This window comes from Gigantopelta aegis, chromosome 12, assembly GCF_016097555.1.
Source record: "Gigantopelta aegis isolate Gae_Host chromosome 12, Gae_host_genome, whole genome shotgun sequence".
Lineage (NCBI taxonomy): Eukaryota > Metazoa > Mollusca > Gastropoda > Neomphalida > Peltospiridae > Gigantopelta > Gigantopelta aegis.
Genome location: NC_054710.1, coordinates 27,443,238 through 27,455,918, shown reverse-complemented (window position 1 = coordinate 27,455,918; position 12,681 = coordinate 27,443,238). Strand labels below are relative to the sequence as shown.

Here is a 12,681-nt window from a genome sequence, read left to right as displayed (position 1 = left end):
TTGAATAACACCCTGTACCCACATTCTTTGGTGGTCAGTTGGTTCAAATGATTGAGTGTTTACTTTCTGTCTTTAGATGCATACATGCATGGTCAATGATATTTAGTTAAAGTTAAAGTTTGTTTTTGTTTAACAACACCACTAGAGCACATTGATGTTTTAATCATCGGTTACTGGATGTTGAAATTCAAACATCTGGTAATTTTGACATATAGTTTTAGAGGAAAACATGCTTCATTATTCCAGTAGTATACGTAGCAAGGGATCTTTTATATATATATATATATATATACGCTTCAAAAGAAGAAACGCAAAACCACATTGTCGTAACATTTGGAGAATTGATTTAATTATTGAATGGTGAGTCCGATAATTACCAAATGTTGCAGGATTGTTCACAATTCACTCTAGTCCATTGTGAGTAAGTGATAGGACACACCACCAAGGTCAAGGTCATCTGGAGTCAATACCGGGTGTGGCCTCCGCGTGTGTTGACAACTGCCTGGCACCGCCTGCCCATTGAAGCAACCAGAGTATGGATGACGTCCCAGGGGATGGTGGCCCACTCGGCCTGCAAGGCTGCTGCCAGCTCGGGCAGGGTCTGGGGCTGTGGTTGTCGCTGTCGGAGGCGTCGGTCCAACTCGTCCCATAGATGCTCAATTGGGTTCAAATCCGGAGATATCGATGGCCAAGGAAGGACATTAATGTTGTTGTTCTGTAGGAAAGCCGTTGTGAGACGTGCTGTGTGAGGCCTGGCATTGTCATGTTGGAACACTGCGTTGGCGTTGGCCATAACTGGAACGATGTGTGGCCGGAGGATCTGGTCAATGTAGCCCTGTGCATTCAGGTTGCCCTGCACGTGGACCAGGTCAGTTCTGCCAGTGTGTGAGATGGCTGCCCACACCATGACACTACCCCCGCCGAATCTGTCCACTTCCTGCACACAGTTTGACGCATAACGTTCACCACGACGCCTATACACGCGACATCTTCCATCATGACGTCGGAGCAGAAATCGGGACTCGTCACTGAACCACACCTGTCTCCATCGCAGTTGAGGCCATTGTCGATGAATCTGGCACCACTGCAGTCGGAGTCGACGGTGTTGTGGTGTTAAGATGACACCTCGAACTGGACGTCTGGCACGAATTCCTACCTCACGTATGCGGTTCCGTACGGTCTGGTCGGATATCCTGCGCAAACCTGGTATTGCTGCGGCTGTGGAGGTGGCAGTAGTCAATCGTTCCCGAAGGTGGCGTACCCGGATGTAGCAGTCCTGCCCAGGGGTAGTGACCCGTGGTCGACCGGATCTAGGGAGGTCACGTGTTGATCCATGTTGCTGGTAACGGTCCCACAGTCTGGAGATGGTGCTTGGGGACACATGGAATGCCCTGGCAACGGCCGTTCTGGATTCGCCGGCCGATGGCATTGTTTCTCTGCGGTTCACTGAGACGTGGCATGTCCTGGATTGTCAACTGTCGGCCAGATACAGAGGCCAGTCAAGCGAACACCCTGCACTTTTATACTGTCGGTGTTCATGTTGCACGTGCAGACAACGCACGTGCAGTGGTGACATGGTTTGCACGTAGCTGCGTTTTTGCGAATATTCACATTTTGAAACTTTATTTTACAGTAGCTGCGTTTTATCGAATGTAACCGTGGGAATGTGTTTGGGACATGCAATGACCTTATATTCACAAAGCATGAACCGGTAGGAAACATAAAATCGGAGTTATAACCCATTTGTACCCTTTTGCGTTTCTTTTTTTGAAGAGTATATATATATATATTGGTTCAAATTATTGAGTGTTTACCTTCTGTCTTCAGATATATGTGAATAACGACCTACCCACATTCTTTGGTGGTCAGATGGTCAAATGATTGAGTGTTTACCTTCTGTCCCAAGGTGCATGCCTGCCTGGTCAATAAAACATAGATTCATGATGCTGTTTGATCTCGATGATGTTGATGCTTTGCTGTTGTTTTTGTTGCTGGTTAAATGTCGGTTGGGGTCGGGATGTAGCCCAGTGGTAAAGCACAAGTTTACCTGATGCGCAGTCAGTCTAGGATTGATCCCTGTCTGTTGGCCCATTGGGCTATTTCTCATTTCAGCCAGTCCACCATGACTGGTATATCTAAAGGCCATGGTATGTGCTATCCTGTCTGTGTGATAGTACATTTAAAAGATCCCTTAATTGCTACTAATTAATGGTAAAATGTAGCAGGCTGGTTTCTTCTCTAAGACTACATGTGTCATATTACCAAATGTTTGACACCCAATAGCCAATGATTAATATAATCAATGCGCTCTATAATGGTGTTGTTAAATGAAACAGACTTTAACTTATGTTCATTTCAACTTATTTTCATGCATATATCCAGTTACGGTTCAAGAATCCTGTACTGGGTGCACACCTCAGTTATCTGAGCTGTCTGTCCAGGACAGTGGGTTTGTTGTTAATTGTTAATGGTTAGTGTGACAAGAGAGGGTGTAGTGGTCTTACCCATGCCCACTGAGTCGTTGAAACTCACTTTGTGTGGAGCCGGTACTGGCTGCGGACCTGCGGACCTTGTACTTATGCTTACAGGCTTAATCACGACACCACCGAGGCCAGTATATATCTAAAAAGACACCGCACCACATATTTGCACCACATATGTTTACGTCATTTGAATGTCTAGTAATGGCGGACTGGAATTAAAGTTGCGTGTACAGTTTACAAAAACATGTTGTATTAAGCTTGAGATTATATGATAAAGAGATCATTACCCTCGTGTGTTTTGGTATCTTCATTATCCTATATTAGGAATAAAAATAATGTATTATTCTCGCATAATACAATTTTTATTCCTAATATGTGATACTGACGATACCAAAAAGTACTCTGGTAATAACCCCTATATAGACATGGTGCTATATATAGATATTTCTCCAGCCTGTCTTTTGTCTTAGGGCAGTGCATGACTGATTATTATTGTAAGCACTTGTGACAGACAACTTTCTGCTTGGCTGATACCTTTATTAATGACAGCGTTAGCCTGAAGGCTGTTAGTCAGGTGGGGCATGCATGTACATGTATGTAATTGTATTCCTGGCAAACACCAACACTTCATTGGTCATGTACATGTATGTCACTGTATACAACAGGTTTTCACTGTTTCTTTGTCTCTGCCGGCTCTCGTCTATATTGGTCTCTTCTCTATATTGGTCTCTTCTCTCTCTCTTTCTCTGTCAGTCTCGATCCACCCCTCTTTATTTCTGTCTGCATGCAAGTTTGACTTGGTCTCTTTCTCTCTCTGTCTGTCCTGTCTCTTCTCTCTCTCTCTCTCTCTCTCTCTCTCTCTCTCTCTCTCTCTCTCTCTCTCTCTCTCTCTCTCTCTCTCTCTCTCTCTCTCTCTCTCTCCCTCTCTCCCTCCCTCCCTCCCTCCCTCCGTCCGTCCGTCTCCGTCTCCGTCTCCGTCTCTGACTTCCAGGACAGCGGTTGTACGATTACTATCCATAGATATTTATTTCTCTTGTGTATCTATTCTCTCCATCTCTCTCTCTCTCTCTCTCTCTCTCTCTCTCTCTCTCTCTCTCTCTCTCTCTCACTCTCACTCTCTCTCTCTCTCTCAGTCACTCAAAACCTTTATGTAAGAATTATCAGATTTTTTACATCCAATATAGCCAATGATTAATAAATCATTGTTAAACAAATTTAACTTTACTCTTAAATCATCTTATAGTACATGTAGGAAGCATCTATATATAAGCTGCGCTTGATGCGTGGTCGGTGTGGGATCGAACCCCGTCAGTGGGCCCATTGGGCTATTTCTCGTTCCAGCCAGTGCACCACTACTGGTATATCAAAGGCTGTGGTATGTGCTATCCTGTCTGTGGGATAGTGCATATAAAAGATCCCTTGCTGCTAATCGAAAAGAGTAGCCCATGAAGTGGCGACAGCAGGTTTCCTCTCTCAATATCTGTGTGGTCCTTAACCATATAACTGTAAATAAAATGTGTTGGGTGCGTCGTTAAATAAAGCACTTCGTTCTTTCTATATATAAGCTGGTTGATTTGTGTACATTTAGTCCTGTATATGTCTGTGGGATCCCTTGCTACCAATTGAAAAATGTTGCCGGTTTCTTCTCCAAGACTATGTCAAAATTACCAAATTTTATGTTTGACATCCAATAGCCGATGATTAATAAATCAGTGTGCACTAGTGGTGTCATTAAACAGACTTTAACTTTTAAAAGAAACAAACATTAATTTGAAGTAAAATCAGCTTTTATATATATAAGCTGATAGGAATATATATTCCTATACCTACATATCCATGTAGCAAGCACAGGCTAGCTCATGTGTGTACATTTAGCTTTAGCTTTAGTGTACCTGTACCTGTACCTGTACACACATTGTAAACAGAGTTGTATTTACCAGCGAATGAAGTTCACGATGACCCCCACCAGTGACACTGCAGTTCCCTTTGTGTGTATAATGGTTGTGAAGTGATATAAATAACTCCGTTTATTCAGTTTACCCCATTGTTCATTTCAAATGTTTGTTCTCCACCTTTCTGCAAATGGTTAGTCCAATAGGGCATGACATGTTGATTTCAAGAAGGTTTTGTCCCTCTTCTGCTAATGTTCAGTGAAGCATGCCATGTAGATTTCAAATACTGTTTCTTGGTTTCTGTCAGTGTGCAGCCAAGCGTGAGATGTTTGTTTCTGAGTGAGTTTATTTGAATTGCAGCACGCACTTTTTAGATCAGCTGGGAAGCCTGGTTTAAAATGATGCTATAGAGATAACTCTTTTAACTCTTTTAATTATACATACAGCATTTAAATTTGATGGTAGGTACTGGGTTCTGATCCCAGTCGAGGCATGGGATTTTTAATCCAGATAGTGACTCCAAACCCTGAGTGAGTGCTCCATAAGGCTCAATGGGTAGGTGTAAACCACTTGCACCGACCAGTGATCCATAACTGGTTCAACAAATTCCATGGTTTGTGCTATCCTGCCTGTGGGAAGCGCAAATAAAAGATCCCTTGCTGCCTGTCATAAAAGAGTAGCCTATGTGGCGACAGTGGGTTTCCTCTAAAAAACAGTGTCAGAATGACCATATGTTTGACATCCAATAGCCGATGATAAGATGAAAAAATCAATGTGCTGTGTAGTTAAATAAAACACACTTTACTTTACTTTTTTTAAATTTGATGGTTTCCTATACTGATTTAATAATTATGTAATTAATTCCAGCCATACTAAGCCCAATGATCTGCATTTCATTTCAACTTATTTTCCTGCTTATATCCAATTATGGTTTAAGTACTCTGTCCTGGGCACACACACCTCGGCTATCTGGGCTGTCTGTCCAGGACAGTGGGTTAGTTGTTAGTTGTTTACTGGTTAGTGAGAGACGAGGGTGTAGCAGCCTTAATTACACCTACCCACTGAACCCTTAAAAACTCGCTCTGGGGTGGAGCCGGTACCGGGCTGCGAACCCTGTACCTACCAGCCTGTAGTCCGATGGCTTAACCACTGCACCACCGAGGCCGGTAATGATCTGCAGCACACAATTTTTAGGACTGCCTGTCAGAATTATCAAGCGTCTGATGCATGCTTGAACATGTATTTGATTTGATGTACATTAATTTCCGACATTTGTTCTGACAGTCTGTCTGTGGACATGTATAAAACATACAATGTTTGATAGTCTTATGATTAACTAATCAGTGTTCTCTAGTGGAGTTGTTAAACAATGCATACAAACTATTTTTAGGTGAGCTGGGAAGCCCTGTGATTGTAAACGTTATCCTGGACTGTTGTTAATTCTTATACTATTACCGTATAGCATTCAAATTTGATGCTTTCCTAAAATGATTAGACTGTTATTCATTCCAGCTAGGACGTAGCCCAGCGATAAAGCGCTCGCTTGATGTGCAGTTGGTTTTGGATTGCTTCCTGTCAGTGGGCCCATTTTGCTATTTCTCGCTCCAGCCAGTGCACCATGACTGGTACATCAAAGGGTGTGGTATGTGCTATCCTATCGATGGGATGGTGCATATAAAAGATCCCTTGCTGCTAATCGAAAAGTGGCGACAGTGGGTTTCCTCCCTCAATAACTGTGTGGTTCTTAATCATATGTCCGACACCATATAACCTTAATAAAATGTGTTGAGTGCGTCGTTAAATAAAACATTTTCTTCATCCTTTCATTCCAGCTAGGGGTATGACATATATATATAGCCCAATGGCAAAGAACTTGCTTAATGAATCTCCAATCTCTGTTGGTGCACCATTAAGCTATTTCGATCTTGCTCCAGCTAGTGCTTAAATTCACAGCTCATTGGGCTATTTCTCGTTTATTTACGGTTATATGGCATCGCACATATGGTTAAGGACCAAACAGATATTGAGGGAGGAAAACAGCTGTCGCCACTTCATGAGTTCGTTGTTAAATAAACCATTTCCTTCCTTCATTCAGTGGTATAAAAATCAATATCAATTAAAGTTTCTTTTGTTTAACGACACAACTAGAGCACATTGACTAATTAATTAATCATTGGCTATTGGATGTCAAACATTTGGTAATTCTGACTATTCATAGTCATCAGAGGAAACCCACTACATTTTTTCTAATGCAGCATGGAATCTTTTATGCACTTTCCCACAGACAGAAAAGCACATACTATGCAGGGTTGTGGTGCACTGCCTGGCTGGAATGAGAAAAACATCAATCAGTTGCAATGATCCACTGAGGTGGTTCGAACATCCCAATTATGCTTAAATCATGCTAATGTTTCCAATCCTGTCAGAAATACTGGATAAATCCTGTTATACACATATTTTTATTATTCACATGGTTCAACATTACCAAGTTAATAATAATCAGACGAAGCACACGTGTAATAACAAGTGTAATGATGTAATTTTGGAAGCGACGTCATTACATGACGTTTCTCCAGTCCTAGCTCAAACTGTGCATGTGAAATATGATGTCATTGTGTCGTCTCCTTCTAGCTGTGTTGAAACATTTTAAGTTAGGTAAAGAAAAACATAAAGAAAACAACAATAATAATATGAATAATAAAGAAATGATTACACTCGCGTGTCAGGATTTATGTATTATATACATATAGAGAGATATATACGAGCTTGTGTGTCATACTGATTTTACGAAACTCGTGTCAGGATTCATGTATTACCCTCGCTATTGCTCGGGTAATAAAATAATCCTGACACTCGTTTCGTAAAATCAGTATGACACACGCGCTCTTATAATAATCTCTATATATTACATGTATATTTACCAGGATTTATTCAAGTTTTTTCGCTAGGGTCCTATAAATGTCTGATGGGATTGGGAAAATAATAAGTAAAGTAAAATTTGTTTTATTTAATGACACCACTAGAGCACATTGATTTTTTATCTTATCGGCTATTGGACATCAAACATATGGTCATTCTGACACTGTTTTTGAGAGGAAACCCACTGTCACCACATAGGCTACTCTTTTATGACAGGCAGCAAGGGATCTTTTATTAGCGCTTCCCACAGGTAGTATAGCGCAAACCATGGCCTTTGTTAAACCAGTTATGGATCACTGGTCGGTGCAAGTGGTTTACACCTACCCAGTGAGCCTTGCAGAGCACTCACTCAGGGTTTGGAGTCGGTATCTGGATTAAAAATCCCATGCCTCAACTGGGATCTGAAACCAGTACCTACCAGCCTGTAGACCGATGGCCTAACCACGATGCCACCGAGGCCGGTGGGAAAATTAATAATGCAAGTAAATCATACTTAGGACTTTTTTTTCAGGCCACTGAATGCTGCAGTACACCAGCGTTAAATTAATTTATTACAGCAGACATAATCTTATACATGTACATATATACAGTGTATTGTGAATTATCGTGGTTAAGCCATCGGGCATAAGTCTGGTAGGTACAGGGTTCGCAGCCCGGTACCTGCTCCCACCCAGAGCGAGTTTTAACAACTCGATGGGTAGGTGTAAGGCCACTACACCCTCTTAGCTCACTCATTAACCACTAACCAACTAACCCACTGTCCTGGACAGACAGCCCAGATAGCTGAGGTGTGTGCCCAGGACAGCATGCTTGAACCTTAATTGGATTTAAGCACGGAAATATGTTGAAATGAAAATGTGCATTTTTGGCATAGGAATTGTTATGGTTCAGTGCCACTTTCTTTTGGGAAGGGGGTTCATGTTTGGACCCACAGAACGCTTGGATCAATCCCAGGTTATATATTCATGTATATATAACATACCGTGTATATAACATACCGTGTATATAACATACCGTGTCTCCGTATCATATCGTTGGTTGTTAAGCAATCTATGCAGTTAAACATGAGCATGTATTTTATGGCTTTCTTTTCATCTCTGCCAATGAAAGGCACCGAGACTAAAGCTGAGGCCATGAATAGACCAGGTGAGTTTTTAAACGTGTTTACCTACATGCATTGACAGGGAAGTATATAGAGAGCCATAAAAGATTCACGTATTAGTCATACCCGTGACCTAGGCACAAGTTTATTACAAACCACAGCTAATAGACCATGGGACATTAGGGTACATGTACAGTCAGACCATGGCTAATAGACCATGGGACATTAGGGTACATGTACAGTCAAACCATGGCTAATAGACCATGGGACATTACAGTACATGTACAGTCCAACCCGAAAAACCATGGCTAATATAATACTATACATGTGCAGTCAAATCCCCCTAAACCATGGCTAATAGACCAGGGGACATATTACCGAACATGCATGTACAGCTGCCTGTGTTATTAGGAGACTATATTTTTATTCTTCCAAATCATCTGTTTAAACTGGGTGGGATGTAGTCCAGTGGTACAGCGTTTGCTCGATGCGCGGTCAGTGTGGGATCGATCCCAGTCGGTGGGCCCATTGGGCTATTTCTCATTCCAGCCAGTGCACCATGACTGGTATATCAAAGGCCGTGGTATGTACTACTCTGTCTGTGGGATGGTGCATATAAAAGATCCCTTGCTGCTAATTGGAAAGAGTAGCCCATGAAGTGGCGACAGCAGGTTTCCTCTCTCAATATCTGTGTGGTCCTTAACCATATGTCTAATGTCATATAACCGTAAATAAAATGTGTTGAGTGCGTCGTTAAATAAAACATGCCTTTCTAATGTTTAAACTGACCTTTATTATGCAGTCACCTGTCTATAAAGACCACTTTTGATACTGTCTTTGGTAGCTGCTTAAAAGGACAGACCTAGTTTTTAAACACTAAGGCATATTGTTCACTATTAGATCCGTTTATGATCACTGAAATCAAACAATTGCTTATATGTTTGTTTAGTTTATCCATTTCCATACAACCAAAGTTTTTCTGGTCATCCTGGTGATTCTAATACCACAAAATGCATTTTTTATATTTTTAAAAAGCACGTGCTTTTGAGAAGTAGCGGTTATTGATTCGAGTTCTCGTCTGAGAAGTAACAGCTATAGTTAAGGGTATTTCGACGTCACAAACTCTTGTTTGACTCTGTTGTATAATGTGATCCAAATGAGTTTCAGGTTTTTAACTTCACCAAACTTAGTGTTCATTTTTACGGGTTGAAACTAGAGTCAGCACCTTTAACATTTATAAACTAGTTCTTATTTAATGATCTTTCACAGACTCTTGTTTCTCTCTCTCTCTTGTAATATTATCAAAATATGTTACAGGTTTGTAACTTAACCAAACTTAGGGTCCATTTTTATGGGTTGAAACTAGGGTCTGCACCTTTAACATGTTCATAAAATTCAACGACCTTTCCAGACAAAGTAACTTGTGTTATTTAATTAAACTTGTGTTGATCATAATATATATACAGAATATACAGTATATAATATATAGAAAGGTGGTATCTAATAAATACAGAACTACATAATAGTCGTTTTGCCATTTTATTTATTGCACAAGTTTATAATGTGCAAGATTTCTTCCACTAGACCGCTACATGATCTCATGGTATGATATTTTTGCACACTATAAACTTGTGCAATAAGTAACATACAGGGGCGGCACAGTGTAAAAAATAGTGGTACGGTTCGTGGTTGCCAGACTCTAATTTCAAATTACTTGTATCACAGATACAACAAATACCCCCCCCCCCCCCCCCCCCACACACACACACACACACACACATATACACATACACACACAAAAAGTGGTACGGCCATGCTGTGCCTCTTTAAAGAGTGGTACGGTCATGGCTGTACTGGCTGTACCATCTGCGCCGCCCCTGACATAGCTTAACAACTGCGGTAGTAAAAACATTACTAGCCATGATTAAAATTCACCAGCCCTACATAAGTTAATACAATTTTATTAAATAATAGTAATACTAGTAATTGGATATATGTCACCGAGAGAGAGAGAGAGAGAGAGAGAGAGAGAGAGAGAGAGAGAGAGAGAGAGAGAGAGAGAGAGAGAGAGAGAGAGAGAGAGAGAGAGAGAGAGAGAGAGAGAGAGAGAGAGAGAGAGAGAGAGAGAGAGAGAGAGATAGATAGATAGATAGATAGATAGATAGATAGATAGATAGATAGATAGATAGATAGAGATAGATAGAGATCAAAAACACTAACACTAACATTGAGTGGTGGGGTGGGGGCAGGATATTCATATCTATAAAATAGGCTTAACTGCAACATTTGACAAACAAAATTTCACTAGCCGTCGGGCATGGCAATAGTAGTTATTTACTAGCCCAACATTGAATATCACTAGCTATGGGATTGGAGCTACCATAATCTAGAAGCCCTGAACTGGCATGTGGTTCTGTCTAGATATATCTACATGTACTCCCCAGGAGGAGGGGTGAGACGTAGCCCAGTGGTACAGCGCTCGCTTGATGCGTGGTCGGTTTGGGATCGATCCTCTTTAGTGGCCCCATTGGGGCCAGTGCACCACGACTGGTACATAAAAACATACTACATTTTTCCATTAGTAGCAAGGGATCTTTTATATGCACCATCCCACAGACAGGATAACACATACCATGGTTTTTGATATACCAGTCATGGTGCACTGGCTGTGACGAGAAATAGCTTAATGGGGCCTATACCGACGGGGATCAATCCCAGACCGACTATGCATCAAGCGAGCGCTTTACCACTGGACTACGTCCTGCCCCGTGTAGTTTGGAGATGCTGGATACATGCACAACTGTCGGGGTTTACCTGATGACGTGACGCTGCCACGTTTGACGCCAGTCGATAATGGCACAGTTCTAGCGTCGTCGGATCGACACGACTTTTGTTTAACCAGCGGGTGTTCGTGGCTCATCGTATTTGCGTGCCATGTCAAACACAATTCTTGGACGGCGTTCAATCCACTGCAGCTAGGCTAGACTGGTGTGGGGTGCATGTCATCCTGGCTCATTGAGTCGTGGTGTTTGTCAGGGGAGCAGGTCAGCGGTGACCGGTCTGCTGAACAAATACAGCCATGTTTGGCTTCACAGTGAAAAGCTAGCAGAGGTTATTCTCTGATTTCTTTTGTTTTTACAAATGTTTAGACAAATTGAGAAAATATCACAATTTTACAACTGAACATGGATGGAGGTTAAAGGGTTTTTTTGTGGAATTTTTTAGTGGCACCTATAAAGCACATTGATTTCTTAATCATTGGCTTATTTCTCGTTCCAGCCAGTACACCACAACTGGTATATCAAAGACCATGGTATGTGCTATCCTGTTTGTGGGATGGTGCATATAAAAGATCTCTTGCTATACTAATGGAAAAATATAGCGGGTACCGTTTCCTCTGTAAGACTATGTCAGAATTACCAAATGTTTGATATCCAATAGATGATGATTAATAAATCAATGTGCTCTAGTGGTGTCGTTAAACAAAACAAACTTTACTTTTTTTAATCATTAGCTATTTAGTAATTTTGACTAGTATAGTCTGAGAGGAAACCTGTAACATTTTTCCATTAGCAGCAAGAGATCTTTTATATATGCACTTTCCAACACAGACAGGACAGCACATATCAAAGAAAGAAAGAAATGTTTTATTTAACGACACACTCAACACATTTTATTTACGGTTATATGGCATCGGACATATGATTAAGGACCACATAGATATTGAGAGAGGAAACCAGCTGTCGCCACTTCATGGGCTACTCTTTTCAATTAGCGGCAAGGGATCTTTTGTATGCATCATCCCACAGACAGGGTAGTGCATACCCCAGCCTTTGATATACCAGTTGTGGTGCATTGGCTGGAACGAGAAATAGTCCAATGGGCCCACTGATGGGGATCGATCCCACACAGACAGCGCATCGAGCGAGCGCTGTACCACTGGGTTACGTCCATGACATTTGATATACACATATAGCAGTTGTGGAGCACTGGCTGGAATGAAAAATATAGGGGATCGACAAATCCACTAGCTCTCGGTTCCGGCTAGTGAATTTTTAGTTTTGGGCTAGTGAACATTTTCAACTGTTTTACTATAATATGTAGGGCACTAGACCGAATCACATATCAGGAGAGCACTTAACCACTGGGCTATGCATTTCCTGCTGCCATAGAGAGAAGAAACCTGAATTTTAGGAACCAGTTGGCTCACCAGGATGAGTTGAATTAAGGGCCAGTAAGGATCCATAAGCAATTAACACTATTTTTTGTAGGCACCTACGGTACT

General features: G+C 41.4%; 1 protein-coding gene across 1 annotated transcript in view; it reads left to right on the top strand.

The window, feature by feature from the left end:
- The window catches only part of LOC121386355 (cell adhesion molecule 2-like), a 58,894-nt gene that overhangs the window by 22,153 nt on the left and 24,060 nt on the right, over nt 1–12,681 (top strand). The gene's annotated exons all lie outside the window — the stretch shown is intronic.